The sequence below is a fragment of the Sus scrofa genome, chromosome 4 (genome assembly GCF_000003025.6).
Source record: "Sus scrofa isolate TJ Tabasco breed Duroc chromosome 4, Sscrofa11.1, whole genome shotgun sequence".
Taxonomy (NCBI): Eukaryota; Metazoa; Chordata; class Mammalia; order Artiodactyla; family Suidae; genus Sus; species Sus scrofa.
The window spans coordinates 58,827,391-58,852,500 of record NC_010446.5 but is presented as its reverse complement, the minus strand read 5'-3'; the positions used below and the strand labels follow the sequence as shown (position 1 = coordinate 58,852,500).

Sequence of the window (25,110 nt, the reverse complement as noted above, 5' to 3'; positions counted from 1 at the left end):
GCAATGCCATATCTGAACCACATCTGCTACCTACACCACAGCTCAAGGAAATACTGGATCCTTAACCCACTGAACAGGGCCAGGGTTTGAACCCGCTTCCTCACGGAAACTAGTTGGGTTCATTACTGCTGAGCCACAATGGGAACTCCTGGAATATTAATAGGGCCTTAAAAACTATATTGGAAATGGTTTGATTTGTTTTTCCTCCATCTTTTTTGGAAATTAATCTCAATAATTTTTTTTTTTTTAAGACCCATCCACATGAGAGAGGAGAAAAATGTTATTCTGGTCAGAATAACTTCAACGAACTGAAACCAAACAGAGTATGTATTTTATTTTTGTAGACAGTCCCCCCTCTCCACTTTTCCTCCCCCCATCTTTTGGGAAATAAGGAAACAAAAATTTTAATGGTGAATCTTTTCCTCTCCAGATCCTCTTCCTTGTATTTCACAAACATCTCTCATTCTGTTGTGAGCTTTTGCAGGACAGGGACTATGTACTATCCCTTTCAAAATTCTAACTGTAGCATTGGTGTTGATACAGCCATATCTCAAGTTCTAGGTGAATGCCTTTGACACAAGCACTAAGTCTGGGAACTAGGGCCTCTTCATACAGGAAGTGAGGATGCAGCTGGTCTTTGCAGCTCTTTGATGTCTTCACTGGAGCACGTAAATAGATGTAGAAAGTGCCGTGGTGGAAATACAAAATGTATTCTCCAAAAGATGGTATATGAGTGAATGTGTGTGTGTGGTAACTGAAGCAAACATTCAATAAATGGTATATTAAGTACATGGCTTGCGAGCTGTGATCTCTATAAAAAGTTTCTCTGAAATTGCTGCTTCTTGTCAACAAAAATCCTAAGATGATTTTAAGTTCCAAATTAGTTTCAATTCAGTGGTTCGAATATATCCAGTCCAATATATTAATCACCATTTAATTCTTAGTCAAACTGAAAGCTTATCCCCCCTCTAAATCATGATAAGTTCTGTGATTGTGATATCTTTCTAGAAGCAGGAGAGTCTTCAGTGTCCATTCTCCACTGCATTTCTTCTGTTTCCCAGTACAGGACTGAAGTGAAAGGAAGCAGAAGAGGCTGAGGATAGCATGGAAGGTGTTGATTTTCTAGGTGGCCTCACACATCATAAGCCTGAAGCAAGAGCATCTGTGGGGAATTCTGTCCATTATCAGAGAACACATTCTGCAATCCTCTTGACTCCAACCCAGTGTCACTCTTGGATTACTTTGCAGTCCCTGTGTGGTCCAGACTCTCTCTAAGGTAGGATACAATGGTGGAGTGTAGGGCTATGAAGGCTGCCTTTTCAAACCTACTGCTTTCCCAGGGCAGAGTCAGGCACCATCCTTTCTCCCTGGCCCCACTGAGGTTTACAAGCCACACAACAGATACTTTCCATGGCTCTGCAACAGATACTTTCCATGGCTCTGTGGATACTCCCTCACAAGTCCAAAGGGAAAGGATTCACTACCCCTAATCCCTCCCCACTTTGGAAGAGGGGACTAGCAGTGTTGTTCATTTCTCTCCAAAGATGTGGCTTTACAACTCTCTCTCAACAATGACCCTTCCTTATTTCCCCGATCTGACCCATGATCCCACAGTTGCAAGACTCATAAATTTCCCTATAGTAAATTGTGCATTTCAAGTCATTTCCATTGTTTGTTTTCTCTTCAGGATTTTCTCTTTTCTTATGTTACAACTTCATTGCAAGAGGTATGAAAGAGGGGAGAATTTAAGTTGGTAAGTACATTGAAGCCAGAATGAAATATTTTGGCCAGGTTTCTTTTCTTTTCTTTCTTTGGTTTTTTGTTTGCTTTTTTGTTTTGTTTTAATTCTTTTTGGGCCATACCTGTGGCATATGGAAGTTCCTGGGCTAGGGGATGAACAGAATTGTAGCTGCTGGCTTATACTAGATCCCAGCTACAGCAAAATCAGATCCCAGCCACGTTTGCAACCTACACAGCAGCTTGCAACAATGCCAGATTCTCAACCCACTGAGCGAGGTCAGGGATCGAACCCATATCCTCATGTATGCTAGTTGGGTTCTTAACCCACTGAGCTGCAACAGGAACTCAGGCCATGTTTCTAAATGATAAAACTCTTTCATCAAATAAAATCATATATGTTCAAAAAAGAAAATAAGTGCACTCATTGAATTAGAGTCTAAATCTTGGTAGGTGGATCACTTTCCCATTCTCTCCACTTCTTTGGTCTTGAAACTGCTCCCTCCACACAGAAACCACTGTGAGGACATATTGAGAGACCTCCCCTTGAAACTGAATATGACTCAGGACAACTGGAAGGTTTACCCTAAGGAAGACTGAAAAATCAGATCTCTGTTGGGGAGAAAATAAAGATTTTGAAAACAATTAGGAAATAATAATGTGGCTGTGGAAAAGTCAGAAAGGATTTGAGAGAGATTTAAAAGGGCATAATATAGTGATTTAGTAAGTTAGGTGTCAGACGGGCAAAATAACGCAACACAAGCTTCTTCTATTTTTAATTGTTTTCTTCTTCTTGATAAGTAGAGGAATGTTTTATTTCTGGATCCTTCTGGGCCCTGAATTCATGTCTCTTCTCCCCCATCACCTCATGGAGATGTTTAGTTACATTGTAATTCTGTTAACACTTTACCTTTAGCAGAAAATTGAATGTAATCAAGTAACACATTCCTGGTGGGATCCACTTTGTAAAATTTGACCATGTCATCTCCTCTAACTGCAAAAATGAGGAGAATCTTCATTTTTGGCCTCTTTAATTTTTAGTAAAAAATAGTTGCTAAAGAACATCATTATTTCTTCTGTAGGAATGGGGCTTGGAATATTGCAGGTACTTTTTAAAGAGCAACAACTCTTGAGCTCTGACTTTATGGTATTTCCATTGCTCTTATAAATCTAAATGTTCCATTTTTATTAGCATTTTTTTCTTTTTAAATAAACATGTATGTATATATGTAAGGTCAATATTTTGAATATGATTCAAAACTTATATGTCTGTTTCACGTCAACTGTATTTTTTTCTTTTTACATTTTGACTTACTTTGACAATTTTCTCCACCCCTCACCTTCTGTCTGAGGCAACCACTAATCTGTTCTATACATTAGCTTATTTTTATTTTGCTTTCTGCCTTTCTTTTAATTTTCTTTTTTTTTAAGATTCCTCATGCAAGAGAGGTTACATGGTGTTTGTCTTTGACTAATTTCACTTAGCTTAATGCCCTCAAAATCAACCCATTTTGCCACAAATGGCAAGATTTAATTATTTTTATGGTTACATACTATTTAATCATATATTATTTATATATATATTATTAATAATTATATAATTATTTTTATGGTTAAATACTATTTAACTATATTATATATATATATTTGTTAATTATCTCTCCATATATATATATATATATATATATATGTCACAATTTCATGATCCATTTGCCTATTAGTGAACATAGGCTTCCTTTAACTTGATGTGCCAGATAGACTTCATTGTGTAATTAATCAATAACAGGGAAATAAATAACATCTTTTGGCTGCACCTATGGCTTGTAGAAATTCTCAGTCCAGGGATCAAACCAGGGCTACACCAGTGACCCAAGCCACAGCAGTGACAATGCCAAATCCTTAACTGATAGGCCACCAGAGAACTCCAGAAATAATAATTTTGCAGATGGAGAAGAAAAATCTTGTGCTGGCCTATTAGGCTTAAAGAGCTTACAGGATATGCCAGGCAGAAATGTTCCACTGGTATTCGAAATCTTTAGCTCTCTGGCTTGCTTGCCATAATGAAAAATTCACAGGCAAAACTTTACAGTTTCTTTGTTTGTTTGTTTGTCCTTTTTTAGGGCCGCACATGTGGCATATGGAAGTTCCTGGAGCTAGGGTTCCAGTTGGAGCTGTAGCTGTTGGCCTAAGTTATAGCCACAGCAACACCAGATCAAAGCCTCATCTGCGACCTATGCTGCAGCTTATAGCAGTGTCAGTCCTTACCCACTGAGCGAAGCCAGGGATCAAATCTGCATTCTCATGGATACAAGTAGAATTCTTAACCTTCTGAGCTGCAATGGGGAACTCTATAACTTTACAGTGTTTTGTTTATCACTTCTCCAGTAATGAATTCTGTCCTTAGGGGCATTTAATCACCAGAGATTTACCTCATCCACACGATTGTGTAGTCAATGGAAAATATCATAGCTAACTAGGATTTCTAATATTAAATGTGCTGGTAGTATTGTTTGTGAATGGATGGTGAATAGTTTCTGATTTTAATTTTGAGCATAAAGAATGACTTTCTAATAGTCATAAGTGCTTTTATATCAAAGAGGTGAAAAATACCCTATTACTGGGGATTCGTAGTCTTAATAAGGATGCCAATTTGGCATTCAGATTAGTCAAGGCACTCAGACATCTGGTAAGTGACTGACTCTCAACCTGTAAGCTATTTTGCAGTTTTCAATACCTATAAGTCCATGACTTAGTCCTGTTCAGGTTCAAAGCTGAAATGTCACATCCCAGAAAAACTACTACTATTCAAATGCTGAGTTTTCATTTGTCCAAACTTGAACGTTTATTCACTGTCTCAACAGTCTCAAACACCAACTCCCACAAAACATATAGTTAAACAAGCCTACAAACACACCAAAGAAAAAATATTTTTTTAGTGCTATATTTTATTCATCATCAGGTGACACTACAGTTCACCCAATGACACAATATGATAGACTTATTTCTGACGACTTCTTCCCCTAACCATCAAATTATTACATTTTCTGAACATGTTACAGTGCCTACCCTTGTCTAGCATTTGTCTTTCATATAAAGTTTAAGATTCTTGGCATAGGAATTTCCACTGTTGCTTAGTGAGTTGAGGACTAAGTCTCTGTGAGGATGTGGGCTCGATTTCTGGCCTTATTCAATGGGTTAAGGATCTGGAGTTGCTGCAAGCTATAGTGTAAATCACAGATGTAGCTAGGAATTGTTGTGTAGGCTGGCAGCTGCAGCTCCAATTTGACCCCCAGCCTGGGAACTTCCATATGCTGACCATAAAAAGAAAAAAAAAAGATCCTTGGCGTGATACACAGAAACCTTTATGATCTGACCTTGGTTATTTTGCATAACATTATCTTTTCTAATTTATATATTATGTATATAATATTATATACTATATATTACATAATATATAGTATATTTTTATTATTTTTATTATCATTTTTCTATTATAACTTATTTTCTAGCAATAATGACTGACTCTTAATTCCCTAGCCTTATGCTAATAATGCCCATATCTCTGCCTTGAATGCTTTTGTTCCTTTTCTGTCTGGAAAATATTGATTTTACTTTCAAAACTTGATCAAGTTTTTAAAATAGTTTTCTCTAGTGACTTCTTTCCCCTACTTCAATAGCTAACACAACCTTAAGTTGTTACAAACATAGGTAAGTGTATGCTTACCTACAAATATTGTTACCTCTGAAGTATCATTTTAGAAATAAATAGAAATACAATGTGACCCATGTGTGTAATTTTAAATTTTCTAGGACTTATGTTAAGAAAAGGGGGGAAAACAGGTAAATCTTATTTTAACAACATATCATTTATATCAAAATTTTATAATTTGAAAATATAAGCAATATAATAATTAGAAATGAGATATTTAAAAAATGTTATACTAAGTCTTTAAAACCCATCCCATATTTTACACATCCCAGTTTGGATGGACTATATAAATTTAAATGCTCAGTATGGCTAGTAGCTTCCATCTCTTAAACGAGCAGCAATAGGAGTTGGCCAGCCTTGGTTCACTGGCCAAACCCATTCAATGCCTTTTTGAATGTGGTCTAGGAGTTAAGATGTATTTTTACACACTTAAATTGTTGAAAAAAAATGAGAAGAATATTTATTGACACCTGAAAATGATATGAAATTCTAATTTCACTGTTCTTAATAAAGATTTATTGGACCATAGCCAGGCTTATGTATTTACAGATTTTCTGTAGCAAATTCTGTGCTAAAAAATGACAGAGTTAATTAGTTTTGAGAAACTGTATGGCCCCCCCAGTGCTTAAAATATTTACCATATGGCCCTTTCCATAAAACGTGTGCTGACCTCTTTTTTAGTGGTTCACTCTGTTAGGACCATGATCATATATTAATTATCTTGGTTTGCACTCAACACATGGCTGGCACACAGAGATGCAATCTTTTCAAAATAGAATGTATTTTATAAATTCAATTTAAGAAGCATTTATTGCACAACAATAATCCTAAAACCAACCCTGTCTACCTAGAAATCATACCTTAGAATTCAGCCCAGAACACTGTGTCATCAGAAAAATGATAAAACATAGTTAAAAATAGAATTCTCAACTCAGGGATATCTGTGCCTGAGCTTCAGCCTCTTCCCATTTGCCATCTTGAGTAATTTACTTACCTTTTGTAACCCTTTGTTTGTGAAATGGGGCAAAATAATGTGAACACACAGGGTTGTACAATGACTAAATGAGATGATACCTCTACCAAAAGTATAGTGACCACAACCTAGTAAGTTTTCAATTAAATATTAGATATTTTTATCACATACATCTAAAGTTTCCTAACCTAAATTACTTATTTCAATAGCTTTTAGTCTCTGCTTTTGAAGGAAGTGATACTTCAATTAATAATGGAGGAAATGGGATCTATCCATAAGGAATATGAAAGAAGGCATTCCTTAGAAAGTTTTAACAAATTCAGAATCAGAAACATACATTTTAGTGATATACTATGTAGCTTTATACTAGACCCATAAAATATTTTTAAATCACAATTTAAAAATTAAGTGATGTGTAATTGCTATAAATTATTATCTTACTTAATGTTATAAAATTATTCAAATCTTATAGCTCCATTTATTTCCCTTGTCAAAATGTTAACATAGCTGAAAATAATTCTTTGGACAGCGGTGTTTAATTTAGGTTTTATGACTCCTTGGGGTGAATAGAGGAAGAGTGTTGTAATTTTCTGGATGTGGAGAATCATTTGCTATGGTAAACTGGATAAATGCTTGTGTTGCCTCACGGGAGTAGGATAGAAAAGAGTAGCTCGTTCTATTCTGCTGAGATGCCAAAGTCTCCATATTCTTTCAAAATCAGTGGCCTAAGAGGGATCATGAATTGCTGAGGTAGAACAATCCTTCCTCTTCTTTATCTCTCATCTACTGCCTTTGAAATCAACTAGTCCTGTGTACTTGGAAGCAGCACAAAGGGTAAGGCTGGGAATAAAAATATGGCCTAGGATTTGTGATGCTCAAGTGATTCAGACTCATTTCTCCAATAGCTGCAGTACTGAAATATGCTAGACTTATCACTGATATATGGCAGTTCATAGTGTTCTAATTCATTTTACAGAAGTAATTCTGCCCAGCCCTACCATTACTCTTTAAAATAGAACCCATACTTTGGTTCCATTCAAAATAATTCATCATTAGGTTCATAACACCTGATTTTATCAAATTATGCAGATACAGAAAATGTCCGTGTCTTCTTTGTGGACAAAATTGCAGTAGTTAAAAATTCCTCTAATACAAATTTGTACTAATTTAATACAAATTTGTACTAATCTAATACAAAATGCACTCTCAGCATGCCAAAATTTCTTTTCTTTTATTTAATCAGTTTCTAAAATTCTACTTATTTCTTTCCTGAGTAGCAGAATGAGGATAAACAAATCCTTTAACTTCTCTATTTAGCATACAACAAAATGCGTTTATTTTTTCTTATGTATAAGATTGATCTTTTAATAATAGACTTATTAACACCTTTTCTGTTTTACAGATGCACTGCACATGTTATCATGGTTTACCTTAGAGCACAGTTTATGCTTATTAATTTGTTTTATATTAATATATATTAATTTTGTTTGTATTGATAGGATTTTCATCATCAATTGTGAGGATTTGATTTTACTATTTCACCAAAAAAAATTTAAATATGTTGCATGCAGTTGAAGAAGATATAAGTAAGCCAGAAAATAATTATCACTACATAGTATTTCACAGTGCAAACGTTTCAGATTGTTACTGAAATTAATATGTTGACATTACTTTTTTCTGTTAATTTATAACACTATTGTCCACTTTGTTCAGTTTATTTCATGTATCACAAATAGATCTAATTTCTTGAAACATGTATCACCATGAAATGATCACTAACAACAATAACAAAATAATTACATTGCCCTTAGATTCTTGGGTCTTAGTGATTTTCTTCTAAAAATAAATCAGATGGATTTAAACGAGGGAAGCCAACTATTTAATAAGGGTAAGAAGATAAAGGGTCCAAAATTTAAATTTATGTTACTTATAAACACATCATATGTTCTATTTTTGTAAATAATTTCAGAGAAAAATAGGCTAGTTTTTTTTTCAAAAGCTATCATCAGGTAACTAATATTTTATTTACATGTATGATTATTAATCAGTTTCAGTTCAAAACAATGCAATCGTTTAGTTTCTTCAGACTCTAGTTGCACATGGATGAGTCTCTCATTTTTAGTCAAACTCCTATCACTAATCACAGAGGAACAAAGATGTGTCCAAATTTTGAAGGAACATGGGTGTCCCAAAGCTCAGATAATGAATTTTAGTTCTCTCTGGAGAAAAGCCTTTCCTGTATGTAGTCTGGCAATATTCCAAGATTTCTTTTTAAAAGTAACTCCATATGTGTACCGAAAATAAGCTAGTGATGTTTTAAATCAACTGGAAAGAGAGGCTGTTCTTTTCAATATTTTTTTCCTGAGCATAACTTTGAAGTGCAGCATTTGGGGATTATGAAGGTTTGGGTTACCTGCTGAATGAAGGCATGGAAAATTACTTGAAAGTACCCTTTTTTTTGAAACTCTACTTTAAACTTATGAAATATCACCTGTGGTTAAGAAAAGGTATGCAAGTCAAAGCATTTTTTTCAACCTAAAGACAAAGAGTTAATTTTAAATTGTGATTATATTTTCCAAGGTTTCTATGGCTGCAAGATCATAATCAAAAGTTTATGGTTCACTTATTTCAGAGGTAAGAGATGATAAGGACAAGTGAATGCTATTAAATTAGAGAAAATATGAGTAAATTTATAATGAGTTAGGCACTGTGAGCAAAGCTGATACAAAGATGAAGCAAAGCTTACTATGCTCTAATGATTGTCTCACAGCAGGTCTTTTAAGTGATTTCATTCTCAAGTAAATTCAACTTGATTTTACTTCTCTGTAATGTGTTCTGAATTTACATGAAGCATTCAAAGACTTATATATATATGTATATATATATATTCCATTTTTGTAATATTTTTAGCTGGGGAAAATTTGCTGCATTGTCAAATTTGTATCATGTAAATGTATATAAAGGAAAATATATTTGAATAAGAATTCTCTTTCAGAAAGCAAAGGAATTGTAATAATGTATGTCTTATTTACATCGTGAAAGATATAATTTGCCTAATACATCACAGGCACACTTGAATATAGTTGGATACTCTCTACAGCATTTTGAAAAGATAGGAATGGTTATATAGTTAAATATTTCCTTTAGCATGCAAAAAGAATCACTATATTCAAATAGGAAGATGGCTGCCTCTAAGTTTTAGTGATAATAGAAAATGACTAAAAAGTTACAGAAAATCTGATGCTTAAATAAATGGCAATTGTGTTAAAAATCATGTTTCAGATATAATGTAAAGATATCATTTCAGAAACTCATTTTCAAAGTATGTTAACATTTATCATTGGTAAATTACTTTTAATGCATTTTATTTTAATTGTAATGTGGTATAGTGTATAACATGATAAAACTAACATTCACTAGAATATATTTTTCATGAAATTAAGAATATATTTACTGAATATGCCTATCATGTGGCTGGCACCTTGCTCAGGTCTAAGGAGCCAGTAAAATATACTGAGTATTGGCTATTGGGATGTGTTAAGGAGAAGACTAAATATTACAGGGAAGAACAATATAATATGTTGGGTGTGTTGTGTGGAAAAATTAATGAAATTTTAGGTATAGAACCTAAAATTCACCTCTGAAGTGGCTTTTGAATGAAGACCTAAGTTGTGGGTGGGAATAGACATTGTATGTGTCTGGAAGAAGCTTGTCCCAGCATAAGGTACACAAGTGGGAATATTACATTTTATGAACATTGAACATGGCAGTGTGCCTGCAGTGCATGAACAAGGGAGAGGGAATATGTAGCAGAAGAGGTCTGAGAGGTAAAAGAGGCAAGATCAGGTAAGCTTTAGAAGAGTTGGAAGACTTTGAGTGTATGAAGGACATAATGTGAATTATGTGTTAGTAGATCAATACTATTTTGAGAATAGACTGTAGGTGGGCAAAGATCAAGGCAGAAAAACAATTAAGGAGTTAGTCCATTGCAACAAGCAGAGAAGAGATGTTTTCTTTAAAAGTGGATTGTGACAGTGACGATGAAGATACTAAAAAGTGGTGGAATATTAAATCTACAGTATTTTGAAAGTAGAGCCAACTGGGCTTAACCATCAATTTCCTATGGAATTCAATATAAAAATGATGTCAAGAGACAAATTTGGAAGTCTCACTCACGATGATGGAGAAGACGTTAACAAGAATGGGTTTGGGGAGAAAAAGTCTGAAACTCTGACTTGGATAAGTTAAGTGTGAGATGGGTAGAAGACATTCCTGTTGAGAGTATGATAGTCTATTGTTTATGTAAGTCTGGACTTAATATAGAAACCTAGGATTGAGATATGAATTTAGGAGTCATTAGCATATTGATTATATTAAAACAACTATACTGAATGAATATACCCAGTGAGTTGAGACAAAGATGAATGTATAATTCCTTATTACCAAGTTAAACATAGTCTTTATTATTTTCTTATTTTATATTTTTCAGAGTCATTTATATAAAGAAAGCTTAATATACAAAACTGGGACAATGCAATATCAAGAAAAAATAGTAAGATATTGAAAAAGAAAAGGAGAGCTGCTGGAATTGCTAAAACTACCCTATAAAACAATTTATTATTATGTACTGTTTTTTGAAAATATGTATGCCATAAGACTTAAAATTCATATTTATGAGTAAACCATAAGGAGATAGCATAAAGAATATTTATTATATATCTCACAAAAGACATAAATAAGGATTTTAATTGGACATCACAAGTTAGCACCTATCAGAAGATAAATGGAAGAATATCGGAATGATGAAATATTATACAGCTGTCAAAATGTATACATTGGAACTATATATATCAACTTTGGACTCACAGACCTATTACTAAATGAACAAGGCAAAATGCAGGGTGTTTTATACAGTTTCGAAATAATTGTATGTCAGTTAAAAATTATAAGTATTATATATATATAGATATATGTTGTGAAAAATAAAGGTACTAAAATATAAAAGCATTATTAGCCTCAAATTTAATCATAATTATGTTTCTGGGGCAGAAGAGTAGGAACATGGAGGATTACAACATTATTTGCATTGATACGTTATCAAAAATGTACAATAATCAGATGCAACTACAACAGAATATTTTTATTTCTTAGTTGTGTATGTGTTATCCTATTTTTCTACATATTTTTACATCTTTTTAAAGAGATGGTTTTGTGTGTGTGTGAGAAAATTGAATTAGAAACACATCCAGAAATTGAATCACTATGCTATAGTTGGATTGCTGCTTGAACTATTAAATCAATTGGAAAATACTTGGCTCTTGGTAAAGGGTTTTACTAAACTCTATTATTAATTTTTCTCAATGTAGATGTTAGCATTTTCCTTCCACTAGTTTTTAATAGTCAAATATAAATTCATAGCATCACCCAGCCCAAAATAAAAAGGGAAGAATCTACATCTTGAAAGAAAAAAATTCCAGCTCCCACACAACCCAATTTAAAAACTGCAATAGACATCATGGGGAGAAAATTCACAAACAGCAGATGTTGTGGTTCAATTTTCAATTGTTGATATTAAACAAGAACACCTCTGAGATTCCACATCCTGTGTTTATGGATTGCAGTTAAAATGGTAAAATGGTATATTCTGGTTCTCCTAAATATTTTATGATATGAGGCATTTATGATGAAGAATCATTTTACTCACAAAATGTTAGATTCCTCTAGCATTCTGTTTTAACCTGGAAGGAAACTATACCTATAACTTGTACTGAATGAGATCAGGAACAATGAACAAGCTAGTGATATAAATTGATTTTGTGCCAAGTAAATAATTTCATTTTCAGAGAGGTAAATGTTTAATACAACGTGGAATATGATCATTTCTTAATATTATATCTAGTAAGAGCCTTAAAACATGTTAATGCAATTGATAGATAAATAGGCAAACTCCTTAAATTTAGTAATTTGAGTTGAATAGTAATAATGATAAAATGTTCTATATTACTAACATAGATCACGACTAACATCAATATAAAATTGTGTCTCTTTAAATTGATAAGGTAGCAGAAAGTGAAGCTTGTCAAGTTACAATTTAGTCTTCAGTTAGGTCTAATTAGGTTTTTATTCTAGATGTTTTAATAGTTACATGAGGAAAAGCTACATTTCCTATAGCTTCTATTTTTAATTCTTTATAGACATCTTGCCCACCCCTGCTATTGATTACAAGGATGTGAGAAAGTAAAGGTATTTTTTTGCAATGAGTTTTCTTTGACCTGAAACAAAATAGTGCCCTTGCATGCCCTTGCAGAGTATATGAGCTCTGGCTAGGGATTGCATGAGTTTGAATTAGGATATTAATTTTTTTTTTTTTTTTTTGCTACTTATAGGGTTGTACCCAGAGGATACCAAGTTCCCAGGCTGGAGGTCTTTTTTTTTTTTTTTTTTTTTGAATTCCTTAATCACTCATTCTTTTCACCTTTAAAATGAGGCTCTTTGCTTTGTGAAGATTCAGTGGGATAATGTATAATACAGAAGGGTACCTAGTGTTTGGCACCTGGGGAGCACTTAGAGCTGATCTATCCACAGTATAATTATATAATTATTATTTTTATTGTTGTTGGAAAGGAACTAATTTTATAAATAGTCTCTGGCTTCTTGGCATCTTTTTTGGACCCCCTTTAATTCATTCTCATATGAAAATCATTTAGAAAATCATATCTGATTAGGTTTCTTCCCCGATTAAAACAATTAATATTTTCCGATTACTTGGAGGGCAAAACCCAAATATTCATAATATACTTATTAGGGTCCCACATAATATTACCCTTGCCTTCTTCAACATCCTCATTTCTCACAATTTTTCCCATTGCCTTTTGCCCTACAGAAATGTTTTGTCCTGGAGTTCCTGTTAGGCTCAGTGGTTTAAGAATTCGATGAATATCCATGAAGATATGGGTTTGATCCCTGGCCTCGTTCAGTGGGTTAAAGGATCTGGTGTTGACACAAGTTGCAATGTAGGCCTCAGATGTGGCTCAGATCCAGCGTTCGTGTGGCTGTAGTATAGGCCGGTAGCTGCAGCTCAGATTCAACCCCTAGCCTGGGAACTTCCATATGCTGCAGGTGCAGCCCTAAAAAAAGGAAAGACAACAACAACAACAACAAAAAAGGAAATAAAGGAAAGAAAAATGCTTTTTCCACTCAAAGTTACCAATTTCTTCCCAAATTTTAGGACAATCTCATACACATGCAACCCATCTACTCAGTTAATGCCAACTTACCCTTTAGATTTCTGTTCTAAATGCAATTTCTCTGAATCTTCCTGGACACTCCCTGCAGCCTCTGGCACTGGTCAGCTCTATTCTACAATACACAGTTCTTAAAATTTTTCATTAGTTTGACCGTAATGTGGTATTTTAATATATTGGCAAAGAGAGATTCCACCTAGAGAGTATATAGTAAGTTAGAGGAGCAACACTCTATCCCATTCCATTGCCCAGGGCTATATAAACTCTTCCAGACTGGAGAAATGGAAAATAAGAATCAGAGAGGGAACAAGAGGGAACAAGGGTCCCAGGAGTTAGGGTAGGTAGAGTAAGGCATAGAAGTTTGAAAAATTTAAGAGCTGTAGAAATTTAGGAACTCAGAAAACTTGGACTGTGTCTCTAGGGAAAAAAAATTGTCCAAATCCTAAAGTAATTCACCCCATATCATGTTGAGAAAGCAGGAAAAAATTCCTAATGCTGTGTCTATGCATTTGACGTTAAAACATCAGATCTCCCTTAGAGCCCTAGAATTCTCAGATAGCTGCATAAATGTTCCTCAGAGAGCTATTGTAGCCGAAACATGTTGGAACAAATACAGTGGAAATACACAAAGAATGGAGCTAGGAGGGAAGCTATTGAGGATTTGTCAGCAAATGGCAGGCAGGGAGGGATGGATGAAAAAAATCCTCTTTTATCACCACCTCCCCACCATGTTGATGTTGACCATCATGTCTAGGCTGGGGCACCAAGTATTCTCCAAAATTTGGACTAATCCTTAGAGAAAATATTTCCACCCATAAATTAGGCGCCAGATATACTTTAATTAAAAGAAGATAATATAGTGACTTGGTTGCAATACAGATATATTAGTTGGCTCTCTAAAATTACCTAACTTCATGCTAGAATATAAGCTCTCTAAAGACAGGGACATTCCTCTCTCTTCAAAACAAGGTACAGTCTCTGGCATAAGTAAGTAAATACCTATTTTCTGCTTAGTTGTGTTATAGGCTTCAAACCCCCTTCAAGGAGATGAAACGCGGAAACTTATGGCCATGTCTCATTGTAATGCCCCTTCCCCAACCTTGAGCCCCCTGAGCTGCTCACTCCCTAATATCCATCATTCTTACCTGTTACCTATGCAAAAAGGGTTCCCACAGCATGGGGTATAAAAACAACTGAAAGTGAGTTGAGTCGGGTCTCTCTTTTAACCTACACACATGCGTGTGCACGTGTCCTCCCTCTTTCTCTGAAAATGTACTTTCACTTTAATAAATTTGTAAAACATCCACTGTTCCAATAATTTGCTGCTACAGCAAGATGGGGACTAAGGAAACTGTAACTCTATCAGTTGGATAGTGGTGATGAATGAATGATGAGTATATGGCCTACTGGCTATGGTCCAAAGGAATTATCTTATGGAAATATGTATTTGAATTAAAAGTTAGATATTATAAAAAGACTCCTTAATTTAAAGGCAAAGATGTGGTCATCCAAGCTTAGAGCACTTGACCAATCTGGTCCCCAGTTCTCATATGTTGCTTGGATCCCACATGGCTGTGGCTGTGGTGTGGATGGAGGCTACAGCTCCAATTGATCCCTTAGCCTGGGAACCTCCACATGTCATGGGTGCAGCCCTAAAAAACCAAAAAGACCAAAAAAAATGATATTTAGCATTTGCTGAAGTTAACCATGACCCAGGTTTTCATTTTTGGGTATGTGTGCAATAGAAATGTATGCAAGCATGCATTATAAAGACATTCATAGCAGCTTTATTCCTAATAGCAAATTGGAGGCAAACTAAATGTGCACCAGTAAGAAATAAGATAGACTGTAGTATATTCATAGAATGTAACACAACACAAATTGAATGAAAAAACCCAAATGCTGATACCTAAATACATCATCAACAAAGATGAATCTCAAATATAATTTTGATTGAAAGAAGCCAGACACAACATACATGCTGTATCACTTTATTTAAATGAATTTCATAAACAGCCAAAACGAATTTATGATGATAGAAATCAGACTATTCATTACACTGCGTGGGTGGGTAGTGAATGGGAAAGGGAGCAAGAGGGGAGGCATGCTGAAAAATTTGTGTACATGATCTAGTGGGTAGCTACATGAGTGATTAAATTAGTACAAAAATCATGAGGCCGCACACTTAATATTAGCATGGTATATGTAAATTATACCTCCCTTACAAAATTTTTTAAAAAGTAGCATCTATTTTATGCTATTTTAAAATATATATTTCATGACAGATAAATCACTATGCTTATAAACAATCTCTAGTACTTCTTTCATTTGCATTTATACCTTGAGCAGGGATCAGCAGAGTATATATTTTTCTTACGCAACTCTTTCTTGAAAATAATGTCTTTTTTTTAAATGTGGTAAAATGGAGTTCCCGTCATGGCGCAGTGGTTAACAAATCCGACTAGGAACCATGAGGTTGCGGGTTCAGTCCCTGCCCTTGCTCAGTGGGTTAACGATCCGGCGTTGCCGTGAGCTGTGGTGTAGGTTGCACACGAGGCTCGGATCCCGTGTTGCTGTGGCTCTGGCGTAGGCCGGTTGGCTACAACTCCAATTCGACCCCTAGCCTGGGAACCTCCATATGCCGCGGGAGCGGCCCAAAGAAATAGCAAAAAAACAAAAACGAAACAAACAAAAAAATAATAAATAAATAAATAAATAAATAAAATGTGGTAAAATGTTTCCTAAATACTTGAATTTTACATGCTTTCTTTGCACATAATGCTCCCTATTTGCCCAGAACAGACACTATCTTTTCCTCTCCACCAGAGCCTTATCTTCAGTATGGAAATTACTTGTTCTTCCAAAGACTGTTCAAATGGCATCTCTGCCTCTTCTCTGAGTCCTCTTTAAACTGTATCCAGCAGAAGCAATTAGTTGTCTATGTTCTTGAACTTACCATACTCTCTTGTAATATGTTTTCATATGTGTAACTCCTGCACATAAAAGTTGCCCCGGTTGTTCATTGAATGAATAAATTAATGGAATAAATTGTGTGGAGAGTTAACCATGGGATAAGAGGGGTTGGTTCTTTGAATTACATCGGAGACCATTGCTTCTTCGATCATAAAAAAAGCTATCTTCCTTTATTGCTCACATGGTAATTTGTACCTTTCTTCTGATAGCTTGAATCAAAGTATAATTTATATGTCAATCACTCCTGCATGCCATAAAAAACCACAAATGCAGCATTGTATTTTATTTATTATTTTCCCCTTACTGTGCTTAGTTCCATTATAAACCATAGTTGGTGCTTTATATATGCTTTTTATATCATTATGAATCAATGAATTTAGAAGCAGCATTTAAATAAACAAATGCAAAAACTCTCATATTTAGTTATTCAAGAGATCTGCCATACAGTTAATATTTTCTAAGCTAAGCTCAAAATTTTTGAAGGTATTTATTATTAGAGTACAATTTGTATTAAAATTTTTGAGAAGTCAATCATGGGTGTGAAAAATTTCTTACTGCATAATAAAAAAGGTCTTGATAAACAAAATGAAAATTATGAAAACAAGTTTATTAACCATGTATTTAAAAAAAATTTAAGTTTACAGTGCTGTAAGAATAAAAAAGGAATAAATATTAATTTGAGGATATATATATATAGCAACTAAATTTTGATAAGTGCTATATGACATATTTCACTTTTTGTCTTTGATTTGAGTATAATTTGAGTGTAATTTAAATAAGGTCATTTAAAGAATATTAAGAGCTTTACCAAATTAATCGGTTATCTTTCCTGATCCTTTAATAGCTACCTATTGTCATAATATTTGTTCCAATATTCTCCTTATATGTTAACTAGTGTAAATGTCAGATGTTCATATGTGAATAATTTCAACTATAATTTGAGCAATTCTTTTAACATTGTATTCATTCACTATAACAATCCTCCAACTTTTTCAAGTTTACAATTTATCATTATGAAGAATTTTGGATGTAGTGCTAAAGTTTTTGCAGATACTATCCAGCAATTACAGACTTAAACTTAATATGTGGATTAAATAATTTTAAATAGACAGCAAATTTTGAATGATCAGTCATATAAGGAATATGCTAGTAAAAATGCTTTTATAATTACCAGGTTTAATCAATTCGTAACCTCAGAACATGGGATAATAAGTATATAACTTATATGTATCCATATAGTAAATATCTATAGGAATAATTTAAGGAATAAGATACATAAAGTATAAGTGAGAATGTATATATACATATATTCGCATATGTGTGTTCGCTTGTTCATTTTTTTTTTTTGCCAATTTCCACACAGAACTCCATTTACTTATATCATTATTCCTCAGTACCATGTATAAGTAATTTTTATTGCTATTTTGTAGATTTTTTAAAAATTTGATAAATTAAAATTAAAAATTTTGCCCAATGGGGGAAAAAACTGTAACTGCAACGTATACATCTAAGGATGACCTGACTCCCTTGCTGTACAGTGGGAAAATAATTAAAAAAAAAAAAAAAATTTTGCCCAAAAGATAGAGAGGCAGGATTAAAAAACAAGAAGTTCTGATTGGTCAGTTTCTTTGCATACAAAGATGTGCTGATAAGCTTTTATACTTTTTATACGTCTAGTTAAAGTTCTCGCAAACTAGTCTCTAATTGATGAGATTTTAGGGAGATAGGCTCACTAATCTCTAGAAATCTTCACTATCTACAATACATACATAATGAACCATGTTTGGTAGTATCATTAATTTCAATAATTACAGAATATTTCTCAAATTTTTTCTACTGCACATCATAAATTTCCATTTTAGTATATAAACAATTCAGAAAACTTCTTCCCACAAAACTCTAGCACCTCATAAAATGTAATTTGCAAAATGTTGGCTGTAAACCGAAACTTTCTTTGTCCTTAAATTGTTTTACTCAACTTCCATTAGGCATTCACCATTTGGAATCAACTAGATCATTCATTTCCTAACTTATTTATGTAAAAGACATAGGTCATTCTTTATATAATGCATTATTCTTAAGTATGATTTATCCTTAAAACAGATTTTCAACAATTTTTTATGAAAATTAAAGAAAAATTCAAATGATAATTAATAAATTCAATCCCACTGCAAATGCCTCTCCTGAATATGAAAGCTACATGACATCACCAAGGAAAGTTTTTAAAAAGTTTTCCTAAAAGCAGGTAAAATGCAACAACAGCAAGAAATTTCTCTTTCAGCGTAATAAAAGTAAATTTGTGTGCCTAACCTAGAATGGTTGAACAACAACAAAAAAATATTGTGATATCAATATCCACACTTTTACAAGATCCTGTCTTTTATAGCCACTCTACAGGCTCAAGTGCCAAACATAACCCCAAGATAGACTCTCTGCAGTTTCTGCTTCATATATTAAAAACAAACCACATTTTACAATCTAAAAGGAAAATAAATTCATCCACTGTCTTTTTTCAAACTAGGAAAAATATCCTGAAACATTTGTAGGAAGTTTTAAAAATAATAATCTTCAAAAATTAGGATAAGACAGAAGCAGTTAAAATTTCATCAAGTTTTAGTATCATAACGATGTCAGTCAACTTTGTTCTAACACTAGAGAAAGTGAAACTTTCTGTATATCTAATTTTCAGAGATCAGACAGAAATTTCGATAAAACAAAGTAATTCAATATTTGTAGGAGAGCACACTGGTAGTATCTGCTCTGTTGTTCTGCCTCCTCTGTGCAGCACCAGGAAGTGGTATAAAGACCTATAAAAACCCAGCATTGCTAGGGAAACTAATAGGTTGATGTAAGTGGAAATTCAATATAAGCGGGTTTGACAAATGTGGGGAAATTTAACATTGAGCCTGTGGGATTTGGGGCCAGACTTTTAAATTTGATTGATAGATTTAAGAATTTTATATATATGGATTCAATACAAGTGGGTATCATGGTATCATAAAAACAATATTATCAACTAAAGAAGTTGCAAAACTCTTATCTCCCGGGCATTGGATGTGTAATGTCTTTTTAGCTACGCAAGTTAACTGTTGCAACCCCCTTGTTTTCATCTCTTCTGAGGTGGTTTTGCAATTTGCAATGCTTCTTGTTTACCTTTTTAGATGCTGTCTTTTTATCAAATGAGTGTTTGGTGATGCATTCTAACAATCTTTTCTATTATTTTTTGTTTGGTTACACTTGTGTTTTCATGGTATTTTAAAATTCAGTTAAATAAAATATGTTTTAATTTAGTTTCTTAAAGAGGCTTTCTAACCCTAACCCTAACCCTAACCCTAACCCTAACCCTAACCCTAACCCTAACCCTAACCCTAACCCTAACCCTAAAATTTTTAAATAGTTTATTATTAGCAGCTCTGCTCAATTTGCTCATTAGTTCTAAAAAGTTTTTCGGTGGAGTCTTTATGGCTTTATATAAGATGTCACCTACAAACAGAGATAATTTTACTTCTCATTTTCTGATGTATGTGACTTTTATGTTTTTCTCCTGTCTAATTGCTTTAGCTGTGATTTCCAGTACTGTGTTGAAAAGGAGTGGTAAGAATAGGCATCTTTTTCCTATTCCTGATATTAGTGAAAATGTTTTCAGGTTTTGACTGCTGGATGATGTTAGCTTTGGGTTTGTCATACATGGTCTTTACTACGTTGAAGTACATTCTTTCTACACCTAATTTCTTAAGAGTCTTTATAATTAGAAAATGTTGTATTTTGTCAAATACTTTCTCCACATACTGAGGTGGTCATGAGCATTGAAAACTATAAAACATTGAGAAACACAGAAATAAATAGAAAGAAATCACATGTTCATGGATTAGAAGAATTAATATTGCCAAAATGCCCATACTGCCAAAATATTTCTGCAGATTCAATGCAAAATCCCCATAAAAATTTCAATGTAATCTATGTAAAATTTTTCACAAAAATAAAACAACTATTTTAAAATCCATACATAATCACAAAAAAATCCTAAATAGCCACAGCTATCTTAAACAAGAAGAAAAAACCTGGAATCATCACACCACTGGATATCAAAATATACAACAAAATAGTATGATACTGAAATAAAAACAGACATACACAGTAATGGGCAAAATATTGAGCCCAAACATAAACTCATCCATAAACAGTCAAATGATTTTCAACAAATGTGGTAAGAACACACAATTGGGAAAGAATAGTCTCTTCAATAAAAGGAGTTAGGGTAACAGGCTATTTACATTAAGAAGAAAGAAATTAGACCCTTATCTTTCACTATATAGAAAAATCAACTAAAATGGATTAAAACTTAAGCATAAGTCTGGAAACTATAAAAATACTAGAGGGAGATATAAGGAAAAAGTTTGATGACATTGATCTGGGTAGAGGTTTTTTTTTTGGCTTGAACCAAAATCACAGGGAATAAAAGCAAAAGACAAATGGGATTACATTAAACTAAAAAGCCTCAGCACATCAAAGGAAACATCCAATAGAATGAAGAAACAACCTATGGGATGGGAGAAAATATTCAAGTTTCTTCATTTGATATTTAGAAGTAATTTAACTATCGACAGCATCAGGTCGAGTAGACTCCTAATCTACACCTCCATAAAACTGATACATCCTAAATATGTAAGGAACTCATCAACTCAATAGCAAGAAAAAAATTTTACCAGATAAAAAATAGGCAAAGGACTTGAATAGACAATTTTTTTCAAAGAAGCTATAAAAAGGGCCAATGGATACATGAAAATGTGCTCAACAACACTAATCATAAAAGGAATACAAATTAAAACTCCAATAAGATATCACCTCACCTATGTCATAATGGCTATTATCAAAAAGTCAAACAATAAGTATTGACTACTATATACAGAAAAGGGAATACTGATACACTGCTGGTAGAAATGTAAATTGGAATAGCCATTATGGAAAATAGTATGGAGGTCCCTCAAACAATCAAAAATAGAATTATTGTATGATCTAGCCATCTGGGTATGATGTATGACAAACACTCTTGTGTTTATTGTAACATTATTCACAAAATCCAAGGAATGGAAACAACCTAAGTGTCTATTGTAGATGAATGCAGAAAGAAAATAATTTATATATTATATGTATGTGTGTATATACACAAAAATAAACACAAATGCCATATACAACGAAATATTATTCAGCCTTAAAAAAGAAGGAAATCAGAGTTCCTGTTGTGGCACAGCGGAAATGGATCCGACTATGAACCATGAGGTTGGGGGTTTGATCCCTGGCCTAGCTCAGTGGGTTGAGGATCCAGATTTGCTGTGAGCTGTGGTGTGGGTCACAGACATGGCTTAGATCTGGCATTGCTGTGGCTCTGGCGTAGACTGGCAGCAACAGCTCCAATTTGACCCCTAGCCTGGGAACCTCCACATGCCCCTAAAAAGACAAAAGACGAAAGACAAAAAACAAAAATAAAAGAAGGAAATCCTGGGGGAAGATACCAAAATGGAAGATTAGGAGGATGTGAAACTCACCTCTCCCATGAACACATCAAAAATCCATCTACTTGTGGAAAAATTCTTGCTAAGAATTAACCTGAGACTGGCAGAAAGACTCCTGTCAACCAAGGCTGTAAGAAAGATCCATACAGAATTGGGTAGGAAGAGAAGAGAAGTGTCAGGTTGGGAGCCACAACCTTGAAATAGGATTCAGAAGAGGAAGAGGATTAAACCGGTAGAAATCCTCCCTAAAGAGTGAGCAGTTCGAGCTACATATTGGTGCGTCCGCCCTTGGTCCTTAGCTGGTTGGAAGGCTGGTGGGACTAGTGGGGGTGGGTGAGTTGTGGGAATCCTGGACTCCACTCATGAGGTGACACACATGCACTTGTTTACTTTCAAAACAGGCTATAGAGAGCAGACTGAAACTACAGGAGATGCTGACTGCTTTCCCACAACTACCTGGCTGGCGCCCCAGTCTGAGCCAAGTGTCCATTCCAACCCTGCTTGCTTCACAACACAGCTTCACATGGGGGTGACAGCTGATGCAGCCAAGGGGAGCGCTCAGCTCTAAGGGACAAAGGCAGCTCAGACCTGGAGCAGCATCTGAGCAAGGTGAGGGCAGTCATTATTGGTGCCTACACAGGCACACATAAGGAGAAGTTCAGGACTCTGACTGGTTGGGACCACCACTGTTTGCTCCGAGGCCCCTGCTGAAAGCCAGCATCAGCCCCTCTTGCTCTAGCATTGCTCCTCTCTGGGATGAAGATGCTGATATTGGAGAAAGAGAGAGCACACTTAAAGAGAATGGAGCCAACTCAGATTCAACCTTCAGGGCTTCTGCTCCAGCAAGTTGGGACCTGACCTTCTCTGCAACAGTGTGGCCATAGCCACTGAGCAGAGGAAAAGTCCACTTCAAACCTGTCTTTGGACCTAACCCCTCCATCTTTTCATTGCTAAAGTGATAGTGGCCAGCACATCCTGGGGAGAGAGGTGACTCATACACCAGACCTAGCTCTCCCACTGGGCACAGGCAGAAAGTCTAGGGATGCTCCCATTAAACAACACTCCTTCAAAACCATTATAAGTAACTGTTTCATCTAATTTTAATTGAGGCAGAGAAACTTAATGCAAAATGAAAAGACAGAGGACTTTGTTTCAATTGAAAGAAGCAAAAGAAAACACCTGAAAAAAATAACAAAAGATAATTTATCGGATAAAGAGTTCTAAACATTAATAATAAGAAAGCCAGTTGAACTAGGGAAAAGAATAAATGAACACAATGTGAATTTTAACAAGAAACTTAAAAACATAAAAAATAAAGAGTTAGGACTGAAGAATACAATAACGAAAATGAAAAACCCACAAGAAGGAATTAACAGCAGATTAGGAGATGAAGAACACCTAAGTGATCTAGAAGATGAAATAATGGAAGTCACCCAATTAGAAAAGCAAAAAGAAAATTAAAAACAAGAAAAAAGAAAAAATCATGATATTTGCAACAACATTGATGAATCTGAAGGACATTATGCTAGTGACATAAGTTAGATTCAAAAAGAAAAATAGTATATGACCTCACTTTTATGTGGAATCTAAAAGAATTCTAACACATAGAAGTAGAGAGTAGACTAACTTGCCAGAGTCTGAGTTGTAGGAGACATGTCAGATGTTGTTCAAAGGAAAACAAAGTTTCATTTATGCAGCATGAAAAAATTAGGGTGTTCTAATGTGGAGAATTATAACTATAGTTAATAATACTGAATTTTCTAAGAGAATGAACTTGAGTATTGCCATATTTTGCACAAAAGAATAGTGACTACATGAAGAGATGTATATGTCAAATAGCTTCATGGTGGTAATCATTTCAAAATATATACTTACATCAAAATACCACATTGTCCCTCTTAAATATATATATATATCTCAATTATATGTCCCAATAAAGAAGTCCTTATCACTATATTATATGACAAATAGAAAAAAAGAAATTTAGTAATAACACAATTTTATTATTTTACAATTGTATGATGAAACCTAGGCACATCTATATCCACCCAAAGTCCATTTGAATTGTGTTGGTCTTTTCACTGTCACCAGGTAATGTTGAGACACTAGGGAAAATGAATTGTGAATACAATATCAACATGAAATAATTCAATTCAATTATAATTAAAATTACTTCTGTTATAATTTGTAAAGCCATAATAAAGATAGACTTGGATTCCTTACAGATGCCTTTTTCAATTCTTTAGTTCCAATACTTACATCATCCCAGGCACATAGACACTGTTCTCAAAGGACTTCGGGGAGGAGCTCCATTGTCTTGAACCCACTTGGCATTGCTCTAAATGTTTCCTGCAGTTTGTCAGATTTTCATAGCTCTGTTTGATCTGATTGACAGGCATTTCTAACAACTTTTCCTCTCAGCAGTGTCTGTGGCTTAGACTAAATCTGAATACGTAGGCATTTTTAAAGACATTTTTACGGTAATTATTAAGTTTACTTTGTTGTTCCACTTAAGAATTAAATAGAAAATATTATGGATTTTTAGTTGTTTATTTTAAAAAATAATCTTAAAGCTATATTAAAAGTTGTTAGTCTATTCTTAAAATTTTGGCATCTTTTTATTTCCCCTTGCTGTTTACTTTTAAAATAATAAACCACTTATGAAATTTTCCAGATGGAAGAGAAAAAAAATAGGTTTTCTATAAGCCAATTGTCTTAGAAAAGCAAGAAGATTTAATTAACAATCATGTAGGAATTAACACCCCTATATTTTAGCCCTTTACTCTGTGTCTTATTACTTTAGAACTGTATATGTGATATTATATCCTGGTTGCACACTTCCCTTCAACATCTCTTTCTCAAGTTTACTGATCTTGCTTTCATCCTGATATATTGGACCTTTGTTTTTCTGGATGATTTTGGAAGATGCCCTTAACTTGACCTACAGGAGTTCCTGAGTAT

At 34.1% G+C, this 25,110-nt stretch overlaps 1 long non-coding RNA gene across 11 annotated transcripts in view; it reads left to right on the top strand.

Moving 5' to 3' along the window:
* LOC106510043 overlaps positions 1-24,371 on the top strand; it is a 77,631-nt gene extending 53,260 nt beyond the window's left edge. For 6 of the 11 annotated variants that reach the window (XR_002343249.1, XR_002343250.1, XR_002343243.1 and 3 more), the window contains 5 exons: positions 252-323; positions 1,062-1,276; positions 1,688-1,753; positions 7,919-9,053; positions 10,909-13,345. This is a non-coding gene — a long non-coding RNA (uncharacterized LOC106510043). Of the gene's footprint in view, positions 1-251; positions 324-1,061; positions 1,277-1,687; positions 1,754-7,918; positions 9,054-10,908; positions 13,346-22,550 lie in introns of those variants that run through there. The other 5 variants (XR_002343248.1, XR_002343251.1, XR_002343245.1 and 2 more) reach the window with 5 other exon arrangements.